Source organism: Canis lupus, chromosome 27 (assembly GCF_048164855.1).
Source record: "Canis lupus baileyi chromosome 27, mCanLup2.hap1, whole genome shotgun sequence".
Taxonomy (NCBI): Eukaryota; Metazoa; Chordata; class Mammalia; order Carnivora; family Canidae; genus Canis; species Canis lupus.
The window spans coordinates 30,410,197-30,429,814 of NC_132864.1; the positions used below are offsets into that span (position 1 = coordinate 30,410,197).

The window sequence follows — 19,618 nt, forward strand, 5'->3', positions numbered from 1 at the left end:
GAATGTTGTTGCTTTCTGTCGCACCTGGCTGGAACCCAATCCTGACAGGACTTCCCCGGACCCCAGCACTACCCTACTTTGCTTCATGGGTGGGGTTCTGAGGAATGGTCCTTGGATTTGTCCCTTCCCTGGCCAGATCTGCTGCACAAACTTGTGGCGTTCTTGTTTAAAAATTATTAAGAGTTTCAAGAGGGAGACAGCTGTACGTTGAACCAAGCATGGGGCCCTTCTGACTTTGGGTCCTGAGAGATGGTACAGGTCACATGCCTGTGACAGCCTCCCTGCCCCCACCCTCTGGACTCCTCTAATTAGAAGTGGACCAAGTTTGGAAGTGGCTTGCCTGACTGCTGTACCCATAGTCCAGCTTCCCCAGGACCCGCTCCAGATGCAGAGGTTCCAGATCCAGATATAGATGGACTTCTGACATGGGACCCCACCTCCTGCTGCTCTTGACTGACAATGGCCATGCATCCTGCCAGGTCTGCTCCACCCTAGACTTAGTCATCTTTACCTCAGTGGCCCTTTCTGTGCCCTCATACACCTCATGCTGACCCCTAGAGGCTCTTTCTGGTAGAGAGCTGTCCCTTCTGGTCATCTTTGTCTTAACTTTCGCCAAGCAAAACAAGCAGCATCTCACTGCTCTGAATATTTGGTGCTGTTCTTCCTGTGTGCGCTTTCACCTTTGCCTCTCCCACTTCTGTCTTACTTTCTCCCTCCTGAGCCTTTCCATGTCAGCCCAGGGCCAGGAGGAACTGTTAACACTTTATGTAATGAGAAGCTGCTCATCCAAGTGGCAGCAGATAACTGCTGAGAATCAGTAGCTAGTTGCACTTGCTGGTAATTGGAAATGTCAGGCTGTCTCCCTGGTCACCTTCCTCACCTTTCCCCACCAAACAGTATAGGTTCCAGGAGTGGGGATAGGGGAGGGAGTGTTAACTTTGCGGGGCAGGGAGGATGGGCATGAAAAATGGTGGCATTCTGAATGGAACAAATGGATTTCCACCGAAGGAGGGTATGTGAATCCTGTTGTGTGTTCTGAGTAGTGGCATTCTGCAGGGGACTTGGGGGGGCAACTCCTGGGATGCGTCTCCTGCCTTCTCCCTGTGAATTACATAGAATTTAGAACTTTTTAAATGGTCCTTGGTTTGATTAAGCTCTTAGTCTCATGAGAAATGTGGCCTTACACGTGTGGGCTTTTGTTTTGTATTGTTTGTTTTTACGTATTTGAAAGTTGTTTTTTTTTAAAGACTTTATTTATTCACTCATGAAAGACACAGAGAGAGAGAGAGAGGCAGAGACACAGGTAGAGGGAGAAGCAGGCTCCATGCAGGGAGCCCGACCTGGGACTCGATCCGGGGTCTCCAGGATCATGGCCTGGGCCAAAGGCAGATAGATGCTCAACCGCTGAACCACCGAGGCATCCCCATATTTGAAAGGTTGAATCAGGAAGGTGTCTATGTGAATTTCAGAAGCATTCAGTTACCCACACAAAGGAAAATTGTGTAGCCACAGAATCCATGACTATCACAGTTGGAGAGATCTTGCAAGTGATTTGCCCAATCCCCATGGTACAGACAAGGGAACTGAGGCCTGGAGACACACAGTTGGGCACAGTCGGGAATCCACAAAGCCAGCCATCCACTGCTAGAGACCATAGGATGCAGTCCCAAATTATTGCCATTTGGCTGTTAAAATAATTTTTGACATTTTTTCTAGATTACAAAGATAATTCATGCTCAGTGTAGAAAATTTAGGAAGGAAAAAGCACTTTGAAGAAAATAAAAAGTACCTTTAATTCTACACAGAGAGAACCGCAAATAATTTTAATCAGATTATTTAATGCATCTTTGAGGACTGACTTTTTCTCTTTCAACATTATGTTTCTAAGATTTATCTACATTGTTGGATATGGCTGTTGTTCATTCATTTCCATGGCTTCTAATAATCTTTTGTGTGACTCTATCACAATACCATGGACCCTTCCTCTATTGATGGACATGAGATTTATTTCTGATACTTAACAGTAATGAACTTTGCTGCTACCATTATTCTACACATCTCCAGAACACATGTGTAAAAGTTTGCTGGGGGATACCTGGGCAGGCCATTTCCAGTCAGGGGATATATGAATGATGAGTTTTGAAAAATACCACCAGATTGTTTTTCAAAGTGGTTGTACTGACTTAACTTCCCATTAGATAAGTGTGGGTGAGTTCCCTTTGATTATCATCCTCTTTGATACTTGGTATTGACATGTACTCTTGCAAATCTGATGGCCCTAAAATGGTATTTCTGTGTAATCTTATTTGGCATTTCCTTGGTATCAAAATAGTGTGTTTTATTGGTAAGTATATGTTTCTTCTTATGTGAAATGCACTTTTCTGTTAGTGGTTTGTCCTTTTCTTATGTATTTGTAGGAGCTCTTTATATGATCTGGATACCAACTGTCAGTGATAAGCTTTTACTTTATTTTATTTTAAAGATTTTATTTATTTGTTTATTCATGAGAGACACGGTGAAGCAGAGACATAGGTAGAGGGAGAAGCAGGCTCCCTGCGGGAAGCCTGACGCAGGACTCAATCCCAGGATCCTGGGATCACGACCAGAGCCAAAGGCAGATGCTCAACCAATGAGCCACCCAGGTGCCCCAGTGATAAGCTTTTAGTTTGTATTTTTATATCATCTTGCTTATGATGTCTTCTGATGAATACATTTTTATTTTTTTATTTTTTTTTAAAGATTTTATTTATTCATGAGAGGCACAGAGAGAAAGAGAGAGGCAGAGACACAGGCAGAGGGAGAAGCAGGCTCCATGCAGGGAGCCGGATGTGGGGCTCGATCCTGGGTCTCCAGGATCACGCCCTGGGCGGAAGACAGGCACTAAACCGCTGAGCCACCCAGGGATCCCCTGATGAATACATTTTAAAATAGCTTTATTGAAATATTCATATACCATACAAGTAAGTCACTCATATAAAGTGTGTAATTCAATTTTTTTAATATAGTCACAGGGTGCACAATCATCATCACAATCTAATTAAAGAATATTTTTGTCCCTCCTAAAGGAAACCATAGCAGTCATTCTCAATTCTTTCTCCCTCTACCAACCCTAAGTAACCACTGATCTACTTTTTGTCTTTATAGATTTACCTATTCTGGATATTTCATATAGATGTCATATATTTTTGTGTCTGACTTCTTTCACTTAGCATATGTGTTGTTGTTTTTTTAATTTAAATTCAATCTGCCAACATATAACACCCAGTGCTCTCCCCATCAAGTGCCCTTCTTTAGTGCCCGTCACCGAGTCACCCCATACCCCCACCCTCCTTAACATAATGTTTTTAAGGTTTATCCATATTGCATGCATCAGTACTTTGTTCCTTTTTTTATCAACATGTAATATTTCATTATGTGGTTCTATCACATTTTATCTATTCATCAAAGTACAGATAGGCACTTGTGCTATTTCTCCTTTTTGGATATTATGAATAACACTGCTGTGAATGTCAGTGTATAAGTTTCTGTGTGGATGTGTGTTTTCATTTCTCTCGGGTAGATGCGTATGAGTGGGATTGCTGGGTCATATGGTCATATTGCTGGGTTGTGACATTTAACTTTTAAAGGCACTGCCAAACTCTTTGTTACAGCAACTGCACCATATTACGTTACCAAGGTCAGCAGTGTATTAGGGTTGCGATTTCTCCATATCTTTACCAACACTTGTTCCTTTCTGATTATCATTATTATTATTGCCATTTTTTTATTATTGCCATTTTAGTGGGTATGAAGTGATATCTCTTTTTTTTTTTTTTTTTTTTTTTTTTTTTTTTTTAATTTTTTTTTTTTATTTATTTATGATAGTCACAGAGAGAGAGAGAGAGAGAGAGGCAGAGACACAGACAGAGGGAGAAACAGGCTCCATGCACTGGGAGCCTGATGTGGGATTCGATCCCGGGTCTCCAGGATCGCGCCCTGGGCCAAAGGCAGGCGCCAAACCGCTGCGCCACCCAGGGATCCCGAAGTGATATCTCATTATTTTGATTTTCATTTTCCTAATGACTAAGAATGTTGGGCATTTTTCCTGTACTTATTGGCTATTTATATATCTTCTTGGGAGAAATGTTTATTTTAATCCTTTATCTATGTTTTATTTGAGTTATTTGCTTTTTATTGTATGAGTTCTTTGTATTTTCTGGATGTCTTTTATGAGATACATCATTTGCAAATGTTTCTCCCCATTCTGAGGATTGTCTTCTCACTCTTTTGATGGTATCATTTGTAGCACAAAAGTTTTTAATTTTGTTGGTGTCTGATTTATCTGTTTTTTCTTTTGCCACTTGTGTTTTGGTGTCATATCTAGGAATCCACTGCCTAATTCAAATTCATGAGGATGAAGTTTGGATGTTTACTTCTAAGAATTTTATACTTTTAGCTCTTAACATTTAGGTATATGATCCATTTTGAATTAGTCTTTGTATATGATGTGAGGTAGGGCTTCGTCTTCATTCTTTTGGATGTTTTCCAGCATCATTTATTGAAAACACTATTCTTTTCTCTATTTAATTGTCTTAGCATCCTTACTGAAAATCAACTGGCCATAAATGTAAAGGTTTGTTTCTAGATTCTCGATTTTGTCCCATTGACCTATAATATCCTAATGCCATTACTACACTGTCAGTAGACACTCTTAATTTTAATGTAGTTGAATTTACCAGTCTTATGATAAATTCAATTTTAGGTTTCTGTCTAGAGATAACATATTTTTCTATATTTTCTTCTTAAAAGTTTTAAAGTTTCACAGTGAAGTCCTTAACACATCTAGAATTGGTTTCTGGATAGGATTCAAAATCTGTAGTTAATTTCATTTTTCTCCATATAATCAATTATTTGGCCCAGTACTGTTTATTGAGCAGTCCTTTTTTTCTCCCATTGATCTGCTCTACTACCTCTGGCAGCTATGAAAGTTCCACATAGGGGCAGCCCGGGTGGCTCAGCGGTTTAGCGCCTGCCTTTGGCCCAGGGCCTGATCCTGGAGACCCAGGATCGAGTCCCTCCCTCATCAGGCTCCCTGCATGGGGCCTGCTTCTCCCTCTGCCTGTGTCTCTGCCTCTCTCTCTCTCTCTCTCCTTGTGTCTCTCATGAGTAATAAATAAAATAAAATCTTAAAAAAAAAAAAAAGAACCACATATGCTTGGATCTATTTGGGACTCTCATTTCATAGTGCAGTTTTTCCCTTTTACCATTATCACACTGCCTTAAGTACTTTATTATACATTTTGATATCTTGTAGATCAAGTCTGGCAGCTTATCAGGGTGATGTAATATTTATTTATATTTTACATATGGGAAAACTGAGTCTAGAGAGGTTACATCCCAGGCCATACTGCTAGTGACTAGCAGAGCCAGGCTTGTTTAAACTTGGGCAATTAGGATTACAGTGCATGCTCTTAGTCTCTAAAATCTGCATACCTGAACAACAATCATATACAAATGGTACTTGTTCTACCAGCTGAAAGTTTAAGACTTTACCCTTTTCACTTTATTTGCCAGGCAAAGGGAAGGTAAGTAAATTTTAAATATAATAAGATCTGGTTCATTTGAGGTTTTAATCCTCTCGTCTTTCCCTACTTGGGATATTTCAGGGAAAGCTTTCCAAAGATATTTACCACCAGTTTGATATTTTGGGGTAATTTTCTAGGCAAAGATGCAGGTGTAGTCAAGAGAAGAGCTGCCTGGAAAGCAGGTAAGACATAGCAGGACAAGTAACCTGTGGTTAGGACAGAGTGGGCAGTTGGGACAGGAGAGACACCAGAAACCCCAAGAAGTGGTAATGACTGGAGTTCTGGGTTGATGTTGACTGGAGAATGAGGCGTGGGGACTTAATGATCCTTAGAGACTGCTGCTTGTGTCCCTGGCACCCCACAGGGTAGCCGGCACATACAGTCAACACATTGAGTGAGTAATGTGATTAAGGAACCAATTCAGCAGATTCAAGATGTGAAATTGAATTTCTGTGTCTCCTAGCTGTCAGCTATCAGTCTTTTTGAGTGATATGGTATGCTGGGGATCAGGGGACAAAGTTCTCACTCCAATCCCAAAGTAGATAGCTTATCCTGAGCCCCTGTGGACCTTGGCTTCCTTATCTGTTACATGCTGGGGGGATAGGGGGCAGAGATATGGCTCTTTGAATTCCTGCAGTGATGCAGAAGCAAGGGAAACCACCAAAACCCCTTTTGCAGGGGACTCCCTGCCACACCCCTGTGAGAAGGAGGCAGGCCATGCATTCCAGTTGTGTGCTGGTTTATAGGTACAGCTTGTGGCCAAACTGTGTGCCAGCTGCTCACTCACATTGCACTCAAACAGAAACTGAGCTTGTAATGTGGTTCTTTGCAGGTTCAGGATGGGAGTGAAGCCCAGGAAATGAGAGAAGCAATCTGATCCATAGGATCATGGGAGCTAAACCTTAGTGCCAGCATTACCCAGGTTCCTTCCTCTGTAGTCCTCATCTGTTGATGGACATTTAGGTTGTTCTCATTTTGTGGCCACTATGAGTAATGCTACTATGTAATAAACATTCACACACAAGTTTTCGTGTAGACATATGTTTTCATTTTTCTCGGATGTATACTTAGGATAGGATTGCTAGGTTATATATAACTGCCAAATTTTTTTAAAAAGATTTTATTTATTTATGTTGACAGAGAGATAGAGCCAGAGAACACAAGTGGGGGGGATGGCAGAAAGAGAGAGAGAGAGAGAGAGAGAGAGAGAGAGAGAGAGAGAGATTGAGAGAAGTAAGCTCCCCACTGAGCAGGGAGCCTGACTTGGAGGCTCAATCCCAGGATTCTGGGATCATATCTGAGCCAAAGGCAGACATTTTACCAAGTGAGCCATCAGGTGCCCCTGTCAAACTGTTTTTTTACAGCAGCTGTGCTATTTTATATTCCCATTAGGTGGGAGGTTCCAGTTTTTCTGCGTCCTTACCAACACTTAATATTTTTTTCTTTTGGTGACTAATGATACTGAGCACTTTTTCATGTGCTTATTGGCTATCTATATATCTTCTTTGGAGAAATGTCTGTTCAAATCCTATTTTTTAATTTTATTTTACTATTTAATTACTTATTTTCAAATCCCATTTTTTTCTTTTTCTTATTTCTTTCTCTTTCTTTTTTCTCTTTCTTTTCTTTTCTTTCTTTTTTTCTTTCTTTTCTTTTCTTTTTCTTTTCTTTTCTTTTCTTTTCTTTTTTTCTTTTCTTTTCTTCTTTTTGGACATGGAGCCAAATTCAGGACTTGAACTCATGACCATGAGATTAAGACTTGAGCCAAGATCAAGAGTCAGACACTTAACCAATTGAGCTACCCAGGTACCCCTCAAATCCCATTTTTAAATTAGGTTATCTTTCATTGATATTTGAATGTTAAACCAACCTTGCATTTGTGTAATAAACTTCAATTAATTAAGATGTATTATCCTTTTTATATACCATTGGATTATATCTGTTTAATACTTTTTTGAGGATTTTTGTGTCTTTGTTCATGAGGAATATTGGTCTATAAGATTTTTCCTTGTTTGTTTTGTAATGTCCTTGCCTGGTATCAGGTAATTCTAGTATCAGGTAATTCTGACCTTATGAAATGAATTGGGAAATATTCCCTCCTCTTTTTTTTTTAAATTTTTATTTATTTATGATAGTCACACAGAGAGAGAGAGAGGCAGAGACATAGGCAGAGGGAGAAGCAGGCTCCATGCACCGGGAGCCCGACATGGGATTCGATCCCGGGTCTCCAGGATCGCGCCCTGGGCCAAAGGCAGGCGCTAAACCGCTGCGCCACCCAGGGATCCCTATTCCCTCCTCTTTAATCTTCTCACAGAGTCCATGTAGAATTGATATTGTTTTTTCCTTAAGTGTTTGGTAGAACTTGTCAGCAGATCCTTCTTAGCCCTGAGTTTCCTTAAAGATATTTAACTATAAGATCAATTTCCTTAATAGACTATTCAGATTATTTATTTTTTTTTTTTTACTGAGTAATTTGCAGTATTTTTGTGTCTCAAGGATTTACTTCATCTAAGTTGTTGAATCTGTGAGCACATAGTTGTTCACAATATTTCCTTCTTACCCTTTAATATCTGCAGTGATGTCCCCTCTTTCATTGCTGATATTGGTAATTGGTTATACCTTTTTTTCCTCCTCAAACTGGCTAGAAGTATATAGATTTTATTGATATTTTCAAAGAATCAGACTTTGGTTTTAATGGTCTTATCAACTGTTTTTCTTAAATACTCTTTAAAAACATATACATTGTAGATACCCTTTAAAAAGTAAATTGAGGGGATCCCTGGGTGGCTTAGTGGTTTGGAGCCTGCCTTCGGCCCAGGGTGTGATCCTGGAGTCCCGGGATCAGGCTCCCTGCATGGAGCCTGTTTCTCCTTCTGCCGATGTCTCTGCCTTCTCTCTCTGTGTCTCTCGTGAATAAATAAATAAAATCTTTAAAAAAAGGTAAATTGAATCATACTATAATACTGTTCTACCTTGATCTTTTTCTTTGACTATGTCTTCAAGTTTTTTTCATATCACACAGAAGCTCATGGATTGTTAGAGAACAATGTTAGAGAACATCTTTGTAATACTCTGTTATATGCATGTATCATAGTTTAGTAACCAGTCCCTTCTAAGGGGCATTTAGGATGTTTATAGACTTGTTACTATTGCAAACAATACTAAAATGTAATTTTTTTAAGTTTTATTTATTTAAGTAATCTCTACACCCAGCATGGGATTTGAACTCACAATCCAGAGATCGAGAGTCCATGTTCCTCCAACTGAGCCAGCTAGGCAACCCTGAAATGTACATTTATTATATATCAGTCTTTGGTCACATCTGCATGTGTATCTACATATCTGTAGAATATATTACTACACCTGGATCAGTGAGTGGTTATCCATTTTTGTCTTTTTAAATCAACTTTATTGATGTATAATTTAAGTACAATCAAATGTACTGACTTTAACCATTCTGTGAGTTTTAACAATGTATATATATACCTGTATAGCCACCACCCCAAATAAGATATAGAACATTTTTATCATCCCAAAAAGTTTCCTCATGCCCCTTTGCAGCCAATGCCCTTCATGCCTAGCTCCGGACAACCACTGATCTTTTTGCACTATAGTTTTATTTGTCTAGAATTTTATATACTGGAATCAGACAGGAGTGTGTGTGACTTCTTTCATTCAGCACAATGTTTTTGAAGTTCATTCTTGTGTGAATACATAATTTATTCCTTTTTATTGGTAATTTTCCATATGCTACAATTGTCCATTCACCTGTTAATGGACATACAGGTTGCTTCCAGTTTGGAGCTTCTATGAGCCAAAAAGCTGCTGTGAACATTTAAAATGCATGTATTTTTGTGGACATCAATTTTTACTTCTCTTAGGTATACTTATAAGAAGAATTGTGGGTCATCTTGTAAGTGTACGATTATCTTTATAAGAAATTGCCTGTTTTCCCAAATGGTTGGTACCACATGACATCCCAATTAGCAATGTATGGGAGTTCTGTTGCCCTACATCCTGCCAACACTTGCTACCATTATTTTTTTTTAAGTTGCCTATTCTAGTGAGCATGTAGCAGTATCTTATTGTAGTTTTAATTTATTTTTCATTGATTAATGATGTTGAGCATCTTTTCATGTACTTATTAATCATTTGTATATATTCTTTCATAAAGTACCTTTTCAAATCTTTTGCCTATGGGGGGGGCTGTTTGCCTTATTATTGAGTTTTGGCAGTTCTTTTTTTTTTTTTTTTTTTTGAGTTTTGGCAGTTCTTTATGTATTCTGAATACAAGTTCTTTTTCAGGAATATGTACTAAGAACAAGTTCTCCTAATCTCTGATTTATCTTTTCATTTTTAATGCTGTCTTTCTGAGAGCACAGGGTTTTAATTTTGATTAGAACTATTTGTCAGTTCTTTCATGATTGTGCTTTTTTTGCATTCTAAGAAATTTTTTTGGCCACCTCAAAATAGCCCCATTTCCTTCTGGATGTTTTGTAGTTTCAGCTTTTATATTTAGTTGTAAGATCCACCTTCAGTTCATTTTCTGTATGGTGTGAGGTAGTTGTCAAGGTTATTTTCTTCTCCATGTGAATGTTCAGTTGTTAAGTACCATTTTCTTTAAAAAATAAAGCATTTCTCTCATTGACTTACCTTAACACTTTTGTTGAAAATCAGTTGATTACACATGTATAGGTCTGTTTCTGAACTCTATTATGTCCCATTATAAATTTATCCTTATGCCAATACTATACTGTCTTGATTACTCTAGCTGCATAGTAAATCATGATATCAGGTAGCCTAAGTCCTCCAGCTTTGTGGTTTTGGCTCTTCCTTGTTCTTTGATTTCTATATAAATTTTAGAATTGGCATGTCAGGGATCCCTGGGTGGCTCAGCGGTTTAGCGCCTGCCTTCGGCCCAGGGCACGATCCTGGAGTCCCGGGATCGAGTCCCGTGTCGGGCTCCCGGCATGGAGCCTGCCTCCCCTCTGCCCGTGACTCTGCCTCTCTCTCTCTCTATGTCTATCATAAATAAGTTTAAAAATCTTAAAAAAAAAAAAAAAAAAGAATTGGCATGTCAGTTCCTACAAAAAAGTCAGCTGGGATGTTGATTGGGATTGCATTCAGTCTATAGATCAATTTGTGGAGAATTGACATCTTAATGACATTGAAGTTTCTAATTCATGAACATGATATTTGTTTATTTATGTTTTCTTTAATTTCTCTAAGCTATGTGTTTTCTTGCGCAGATTTTGTTAAATTTGCCTGTCAGTATTTACTGGTTTTGTTGCTATTATAAACAGTATTTTAAAATTTTTATTTTCCAGCTATTTGTTGGTATTACAGAAATACAATTGTTGTATATAACCTTGTATTCTGCTATCTTGCTAAATTCACCTGTTAGTTCTAGTGGCTTTTCTTTGGATTCCTCAGGATTTCCTGTATAGGTGATCGTGTTGTCTGTACCTAAAGGCCTTTGACCTCTGCCTTTCTAACTTGTATGCTTTGGTTTCTTTTCATTTCCTTTTTGCACTGGCAAGGACCTCCAGTGTAATATTGAATAGAGGTGACTTGCCTTGCTCCTGATCTTAGGGGAAAAAGTTCAACTTTTCATCATTAAGTATGAAGATAACCGTAAGATTGTCACAGATGTCTTATGTAATGGTGGGAAAGTTTCCTTTTTCTTCCAAGTGTTCTGTGTTTTTGTCTTAAATGGGTATCGAGTTTTGTCAAATGCTTTTTTTTTAGTATTTATTGTGTTAATTATATATTTTTCTTTATACTGTTAATATGAATTGTATTAATTTAAAATGTTAAACCTTGCATTCCTGAAATAATCCCTACTTGTTCATAAGGTATTATCCCTTTTAGCTGAATTTTTTTGGCTAATATTTTGACAGGGAATTTTGCTTCCATATTCATGAGGGATCTTAAGCTGTAGTTTTCTTGTATTGTCTTTGTCTGCTTTTGGTATGTGTAATACTGGTATTTCATAAAATGAGTAGTAGTGCCTCATAAGATAACTGAGAATTGTTTCTCCCTCTTCTTTTTTTTTTTTTTTTGTTTTTGACAAAATTTGTATACTAATTGTATTACTTCTTCCCTAAATATTTGGTAGGATTTTACCAGTGCAGCCATTTGTACCTGAGTTTTCTTTGAGGAAAATGTTTTTAATTTTAAATCCAGATTCTTCATAACAGGCTTTTTTAGTGTGTCAGTTCTGGTAATCTCTTCTTTCAAGAACTATTCCATGTCATCAAAGGTATTATACTTATTGGCATAATATTTTACATAATAGTCTTTTAATATCCCTTTAGTGCCAATAAGAGTTGTAGTGATGTACTTCTTTCATTTCTGTTATTGGTAATTTGCATTTTCCTTCTTTCTTGATAGTTCTAGCATGTCAATTTCCTGATCATTTCAAAGAAAATCTTTCCAAAGCTTTAAATGTTTCCATTGTTATTCTGTTTTCTATTTCACTGATTTCTGCTCTTTATCATGTTATTCCTTTTACTCATTTTGAGTATAGGTGCTTTTCTTTTTCTAGTTTCTTAAGGTGGAAGCTTAGCTCATCCAGAAATAGTTCGTCATAAATAGATTTTTTTAGATCTATTATCACCTTAGATCATCATAAATAGATCTTTTAAACTTTTCTACTTTTGTATAATAATTATGTAAATCTATGCATTTCCCTCCAAGCACTGCTTTAGCTGCATCCCACAAAATTGATATGTTACATTTTCTTCATCACTCATTTCAGAATATTTTCTAATTTCCTGTGTGGTTTTTTATTTGATCCGTCAGTTATTTGGAAACTGACAGACACGGAAGTGTGTGTATTTGAGTATTTAACAAAGAACACACATTTTATAATGTAAATTTAAGACCTGATTTGTGGCCCAGCATAGGCACTGATATGGTAAATGTTTAATGTATTGTTGAAAAGAATGCGTATCCTGCCATTGCAGGGTTGTAGTGTTCTATAAGTATCCATTAGGTCACGTTGACTGATAAAGGATACTTCGAAGATTCATGTCCTTATTCAAATCCTTTTTTTTTTCATTTTTAAAAAATTTTTTTATTGGTGTTCAATTTAATTTACCAACATATGGTAAATTACCAACCCGTCACCCATTCACTCCCACCCCCGCCCTCCTCCCCTTCTACCACCCCTAGTTCGTTTCCCAGAGTTAGGAGTCTTTACGTTCTGTCTCCCTTTCTGATATTTCCCACACATTTCTTCTCCCTTCCCTTATATTCCCTTTCACTATTATTTGTATTCCCCAAATGAATGAGAACATATAATGTTTGTCCTTCTCCAACTGACTTACTTCACTCAGCATAATACCCTCGAAGATTCATGTCCTTATTCAAATCCTTATTCACTTTATTTCTATCAATTCCTAAGAAAGTAGTATTGAAATCTCTAACCATAATTGCAGGTTTGTCTCTTTTTCCTTTCATTTCTGTTTTTGTTTCCTGTACTTTTCAAACTCTGCCAAAAGTTGCCTGTGCATTCAAGAGTTTGGGTCGTTTTGATGAATTGGTGTCTTTTGTCATTCTGAAAGTTTCCTCTTTATCTCTGTCCTCAAGCCTCCTTTTGGATGCTGATCTTGTAATTGCTGTTATTGCTGTTTGCCTGATGTTTCTTTTTTCCAGTCTTTTACTTTCAGCCCCTTGGAATCTTTATTTTTTTATTTTTTATTTTTTCCCTTGGTATCTTTAAAGTTGTGTTTATTGTAGAAAGCATATGGTTGGTTATTTTATCTATGCTTTTATATTTACAGGATTCTTTGTAGATAGCATATCATGAGTCTTGCTTTTTTTCCCAGTCTGATAAAGTCTCTGACATTTAATTAGAGTGTCGAGACCATTTTCATTTAGTGTAATTATCGATATGGTTGGGTTTAAATCTACCATTTTGCTATTTGTTTTGGTCTCTTCTATTTCCAAGCACTTTTTTTTTCCTCCTTGCCTGCCATCTGTGGTATAATTTTTGTATTCCATTTTTCCTCTTTACTAACCCATAACTATACATCTCTCTTCTTGGTAGGTTGCTCTAGGGTTTACATTACATATCTTTAACATATCACAGTCTTCCTTCAAATCCTTTACTATTTCAGCTCTTAAGAACCTTATAATGATGCTCTTCTATTGCCCTCATCTTCTCCACTGTGTTTTATTTTACTTTTAAAGATGATATAAAACCTACAATATACTTTTTTCTTGCTCTATACAGTCATTTATCTCAATGTGAAATTTAAAAGTGAGAAAACCAGCATCTTTTACATTTACTCACATATTTATCTTTTTTAGCACTTCTCATTCTTTTGCTGGGATCTGAGTTTCCATTTGGTATCATTTTCTCTCAGATTGAAGAACTTCCTTTAACATTTTACAGCACAGTTCTCAGCCAGCTGCAGATTCTCTCAGGTTTTATCTTTCTTTCTACTTTATTTTTGAAAGACTTTTTATGAGCTATATAATTCTAGGGTTTTTTTTCTTTCAGACTATAAAGAAGCTGTTTCTTCTTTGTCTTCTGGCTTATGTGCCCACTGCCCTGGCATATCCCTTCTCAGGAACCCCACAGCTAAGTCCCAGAGTCAAAGCAGCCCACAGATGACTGTAGGCAGGCACCTCACTTCATGGCACGTCAGCATCCCAGACATTTAAGGCCAGTGGAGCCCGCGGCACAGCGGAGCAGTGTGGTGAGCCAGGGGGGCACTGTCTGGCAGAGTGCTTAATGAGTTGTAAAGTAACTTGTGTTGTCAGCAGGCAGTGGCCACTGCTGTTGTTGTCCAGCTCTCTGCCTCAGGCTCACCTGCTCCAGAAAAGGGACTCTGTAGGACTCAGACATTCCAAGGTTCCAAGGCCCTCTGGTCTTAAATGGCCTTGGATATTCCTCAGCACAGCCCCCAAAGACCTCACGGCCCCCCATTCCGTCATTCTCTCCCCCCCAGTAGGCCTAGAGCAGGGACACCAGAAAGTTCTCAGCCACAGAATGACCTAGTTAAGGGGAGCATCACCAGGCCACCATGGAGATGAGTCTTGGGTGGAAACTTGGCCCCAAGATGTTGGCTTTCTGCAGGCTGGTTGTAATTCAAGCCCAGTTGGCTGTGGAGTTTGGGATTTTGCAGGATCATATTCTGACACCCTCCCAGCCTACATGGTGTGTGCATCTTTGGGGGTGTTCGGGTTTCTTTCTCAGCCCCACAGCCTATGTGAGCAATCTCTGAGCACAAAGTGGCTCTGCAGTTGAGGGGAACGTCCCAGCCAAGCTCTGAGGGTCTGGTATTGCTCAGGCTGTGAGGAGCCCCCCTGCAGGCTCAGGGAGCAGCTGCTGCATAGTGGGGTCCCCAGCCAGTGGCTCTGAGATAAGGTTCTTTGCCACTCTTGCCATCCCTACTCCACCTCCTCCCTGGCCTCACATAGCTGTCACTTCCACCATATTACCCCCCACCTTAGGTTCCCCGAGGTATTTCCTGCCCAGGAATCAGCTCCTGGTCACCAGGACTTGGCAGTTGGAAACAGCTTCAGCTTTTAGGAACAGTCCCCTTTAGTTTCTTTACCAATATGATCCCACATGTAGGAATTTCTAAATTCCATTTCTTTTAGAAAAAAAAATATTACCTTACAGTAAAAAATGTAACTGCCCAAGAACCTGAGAGTGATGCTCGCTGACCAGGAGAAAGCAGTTCCCCTCTAAAGGAAGCTGGGCAAGCAGGTGGTCAGAGCTAGGGGCTGCAGGGAGGCTGGGATCATGGCCTTCACTCAGCCTCTTGAGGAAGAGGCCAGCTAAATCCCACCTCATCTGTCTTTGGCCAAGCTCCTGGTAAGCAGTTTCCTTCCCAAATATGGACTTTTTCTGCCTCATTATTTTCTAATTGATTTTCCTCTTTAGCAACAACAACTTGGGTAGCTTTCCCACAAGCCAAGTCTTGGAAGCCACCTTCTCACAGCGGTGTTTGCACTGGTCCTGTTGGTAGGTTCCTCCTGAGCTGTGGGCAGTGACTGCCCACCCTCAATCCAACGGGTATGGGTACAAGGGAGATGGGGCAGGGAGGTGATGCTGAACCTAGACAGGGATGGCAGCTGCTTCCATACTGACCAATGGAGAAGGAGCAGTGCAGAGGGGAGAGGGTGCTAGTGAGTGACTCTTCTTGAGTCTTTTCTGCTGCAGACCTTTCCTCAGCCCCTCTGCCTTCTCCCCATTCTGGATCTGGGCCCTGGTGCAGAGTCCCCAGGTGGCAGATCTGGGCTCAGCCTACCTGGCTGGATGCAGTTACTCTCTGTCAGCTTTCTGCTCCATTTCACAGTGGTGGGGGAGCCCATAGATCTTGGCCTCTGGCCTGGCTCCCAGGATTTCCTCATAAATGAGCAGTTCTGCTGAATTGTCAAATCCAGGGGACGCAGTTGTTTGCAGTTGTTTACACGGTCATGTCCTCCTTTTCCCACTCCCAGAGCACAAGAACCTGAGTGTGTCATCGCTCCCCTCTCCCACCCCCCTCACCCCAGCCCTGAGGCCCTGGACTGGAGTTGGCAGGCCTTCTGCAGAGGGGTGGGTCTGCCCAGTAGAGGGCCTTCTCTTACAGGAGCAAACACTGAGGAAAGGGACCTGCTCAAAGTCACACAGCCTGTTGTGTCCAAATCAGCACTTAAAGCAAGGACCTGCCCACCCAGTGGTCTCCCTAATGACCTAGGGATGCAGACAACAGAAAATAAAGAACTCTATTGGCAATTGGACAGGCCTCAAAGTCTTTCGGGTGTAGGAATACCTTCCACGTCCTCCCTGACCCTTGCATCAGCCTCTCCCCATCAGTTCTGGGTCACCCCCACAAAGGAGGGCTGCCCACTGCCCTAGATATCCTCCAGGAAGAATGTTCAGGTGGCAACAAAGATAGAGCATGTGCCAGGCTCCCAGCTGCTCGGACAGTGACCCAGAACTAGGAGAGGTATAAAAGGAGCTCTGGAGGAGCTAAAATAGCCTCCCCCAAAATAATCCCCACCCCCTCCACCCCTTCTCACAGCCTCACTCTGGGCTCGTTTACTTTGAACATATTCTGTCGCCAAGTGTACTTTCCCGGTGTTGCCATTAGAGGCAGGCCCTCCCGAGGTGGCACCTCTGCCTTCTGGTTCTCCACTCTGTAAGCCTGTTGTTTGGCTCAGGCTTCACATGCTGGGCAGGGCACGGGGACGCCTCCAGGGATGCAGATGGAGAGGGAGCTGGTAATGGAGGGAGCCTGGCTCCAGGTGGGCTGCGACCCTGAGCACAGGTCTTTCAAATGACGAGAGTTCCCACCTGCTCTCCTGGCCCCAGAAAGGCCTCTTATTTGGGTGTTTGTGGCCACCTGGCTGGCACGGAATTGGAATGAAGGAGGCAGCCCGTGTCCCATGCAGCACGTTTGAGTGGGCAGGGAGGGGTTGCCATAGCATCAGACAGACAGATGAGGCTATCTAGAGGAGAACTGCTGGAGATTGTTTCTTTGCTACTTCCTGCTTTTCTCTATAGAGCTTTTCCATTTTTCTACAAGTGTGGATCGTTTTTATAGGCAGGTAATAACGCCTGATAATTGTGGCCTCACTGTAGGCCAGGCACGGTGCTAAGCACTCGGTAGGCATTCACCCATTTAAGATGTTACATAACTGTACAAGGCCACAGTGGTAAGACAGATCAGTCTATTTGACTCCTAAAAGGGGAAAACATCTCTTACTTGGGCAATTAAACGAGAAGGGATGTTTTATCCTGTTGTTTAAGACACACATTTGCCTGTCTTGCCTCACATGGAACACAGTCTGAGACTCCCCCTCCACAGGGACTGTGGGTCTCTCCCTCACCCCTTGACCCTGCAGAGCTCAGCCAGGGCCAGGGCCCCCTACTTGCCACCCTGCAGTCAGAAGAGGAGGGAGGGCACCTGGAGAACGTGTGCAAGGTGGAAAAGAGGATCTTTGCAAGGACTGTGTGTGGACGGCCACGGACTAGCTAGAGCTACTAAACCAAACCAAGCTCGGACTTGCGTCCCTCCTTTACTCATAAGGCTCAGGAGCCCAAAGGGTAAATAGTTGGTTGACGCTTGAGAAAGGGCTTGAGCAATGGTTTCCGGAGCTCACTTTTACGTGATCGCCCACATAATACAATTGATATAATGTGTTCTAGCCTGGTAGTAAAGTTAAATATGGGTCTGTGCTATTCTTACTGGTCTGTTAATCATATCTATTGTCCTTTTGAGTGTATGTACCTAGAATAGCATGTTTATCTATTAACTAGGACCCTCCTGTGTCAGTAGGGTTTGTCATGCATGTAGGTATTCCTTTATTTTTGTTCTGCTTGTGCTATATAATACCGTAAGAACCCTGAATAAAGTTGACACTGCTTGGACATCATCCACTGTGTCCCTCCTGTCCCCATCTCTTTACTTTTCTTTTGTTTTCCTCATCCCCTTACCCTCGGGACCCTGATCATGTTGCCTCAGAGCACGCAACAACTGTGCAAGGAAGTCTGGTCAAGGGAGTGGGTCACAGGGCAACTGGGTTGTGATTCACTTCACTTCAGATTCCTGTAGTAGCCCGAGAAAACCAGAGGCAGCGTAGAGGAAAACTCTGCACCTGGACCCCTCTCCTAATCCCAAAGCACCACAATCCTCACTGCTCCCACTTGTATGCTGCCACAGTTCACAAAACACTTTTCCAACCCATTGTCTCTAGTGTCATCCATTCTCTCAACAGATTCCTAGTTAGCACTTCCTATGTACCTGGCTCGGGATGTGGGGACCAATCGAGCTGACTTGGCTCCTAGGTAATAGGACCTTTCTCCCCACCCCAGGCCCCCTGCTTTAGCTCACTCCTTGTGGTGGACGCCTATAGGCAACTGCACGTGGAAAGTTCTTTAGTGTGATTACATGGACGTCAGATGGTTTCCAAGGATAAGCAGCTGTGGCTGTCTTCAGGCCAGGAAAATGTAAATTAATAGTTTCCAGTGACCTGCTCAACAGCGCTGGCTCCCTCTGGGACAGATCAGAGGGTTTTCAGGTGTGGGTTGCCAGACCCTGCTTTAGAATTTAGTTCCCCTTGCTTCCGCCTTGAGGTACATGTCTGTGCCAAGTGAGTTGAAAGACTCAGACAAGTGGGATTCCTTGTTGTCCATTAAGGCTCCTTCTCGCTGATCCCATGGCCACGAACCAAGGGCTCAGGTGGAAGCCACAACTCCTTGCCCCAGTCAGCTTACAACAGGTGAGTGGGCTGCAGAAGCACTAGGCCCGGCCCTGATGTACCTGCCTCGAGGTGGCGGTCATTCCCAGCCCATTTCTGCACCTTGGGGTCCTGGGGCAAGACTCCAGCCAAAATAAGGCAGGTGAGTGAACCGGAGGCCCTGGGAGGTGGTCGTCTCCCTGAATAGCACCTCTATTCCATCAGAGAGACACCCCTGCCCCCCACCCGGAAACCCTGGTTAGAGTGGAAGCTAGCGGTAGGCTGGGCATGCTGCCGGGTGGAGGAGGCTGTGGGTGGCAAGTTGTCCTCGGCATCACAGTGGCTGCCATAATTGGAGCACGCGCCTCTATTTTTATGTTCCGTTTCTGTGCCAGTGTTTATTTCCCTGGAGGAGGTGGACCCTGCTTCCAGAGCTGTTCGTCATCCTGAGAATAGTGTGGCTCCTGGTCGCAGCTTTCTGCCGTGTCGGGGAGGCACCAGTTTCTGTGGGCATCCTGTCACTCATGTGTGCTTACTTTTCACCTTTCACTGTGGCTCTTGGCTTTGACCCTGGGCCCTAGCCCCCTGCAGTGAGAGAAAAGGAGATGGCTTTCTTTGCCCTTGGGGATTTTTGCGCCTTCTGCTTGCTGGAGTCTATAGCCAGTCGAGGGGTCCCAGGGAGTATTTTTCTGGCAAAGATGTGTCTGTAGGATGAGGGTTCTGACCCTTGCAGCTCTAGTAGAATGAAAGCAAAGCCCAGTTTCTCTATCAGCCCAGGACATCCATCCCTCAGGCCCTATCCCTGGGCCTTGCTGATAACTGTCCCTGGTTAGGGTGTCACCCCATATGCCTCTCCAGGGAAGGTTGCC

The 19,618-nt window shown here is 41.7% G+C and overlaps 1 protein-coding gene across 7 annotated transcripts in view; it reads left to right on the plus strand.

The window, feature by feature from the left end:
• OSBP2 (oxysterol binding protein 2) overlaps positions 1–19,618 on the plus strand; it is a 194,947-nt gene that overhangs the window by 133,362 nt on the left and 41,967 nt on the right. The gene's annotated exons all lie outside the window — the stretch shown is intronic.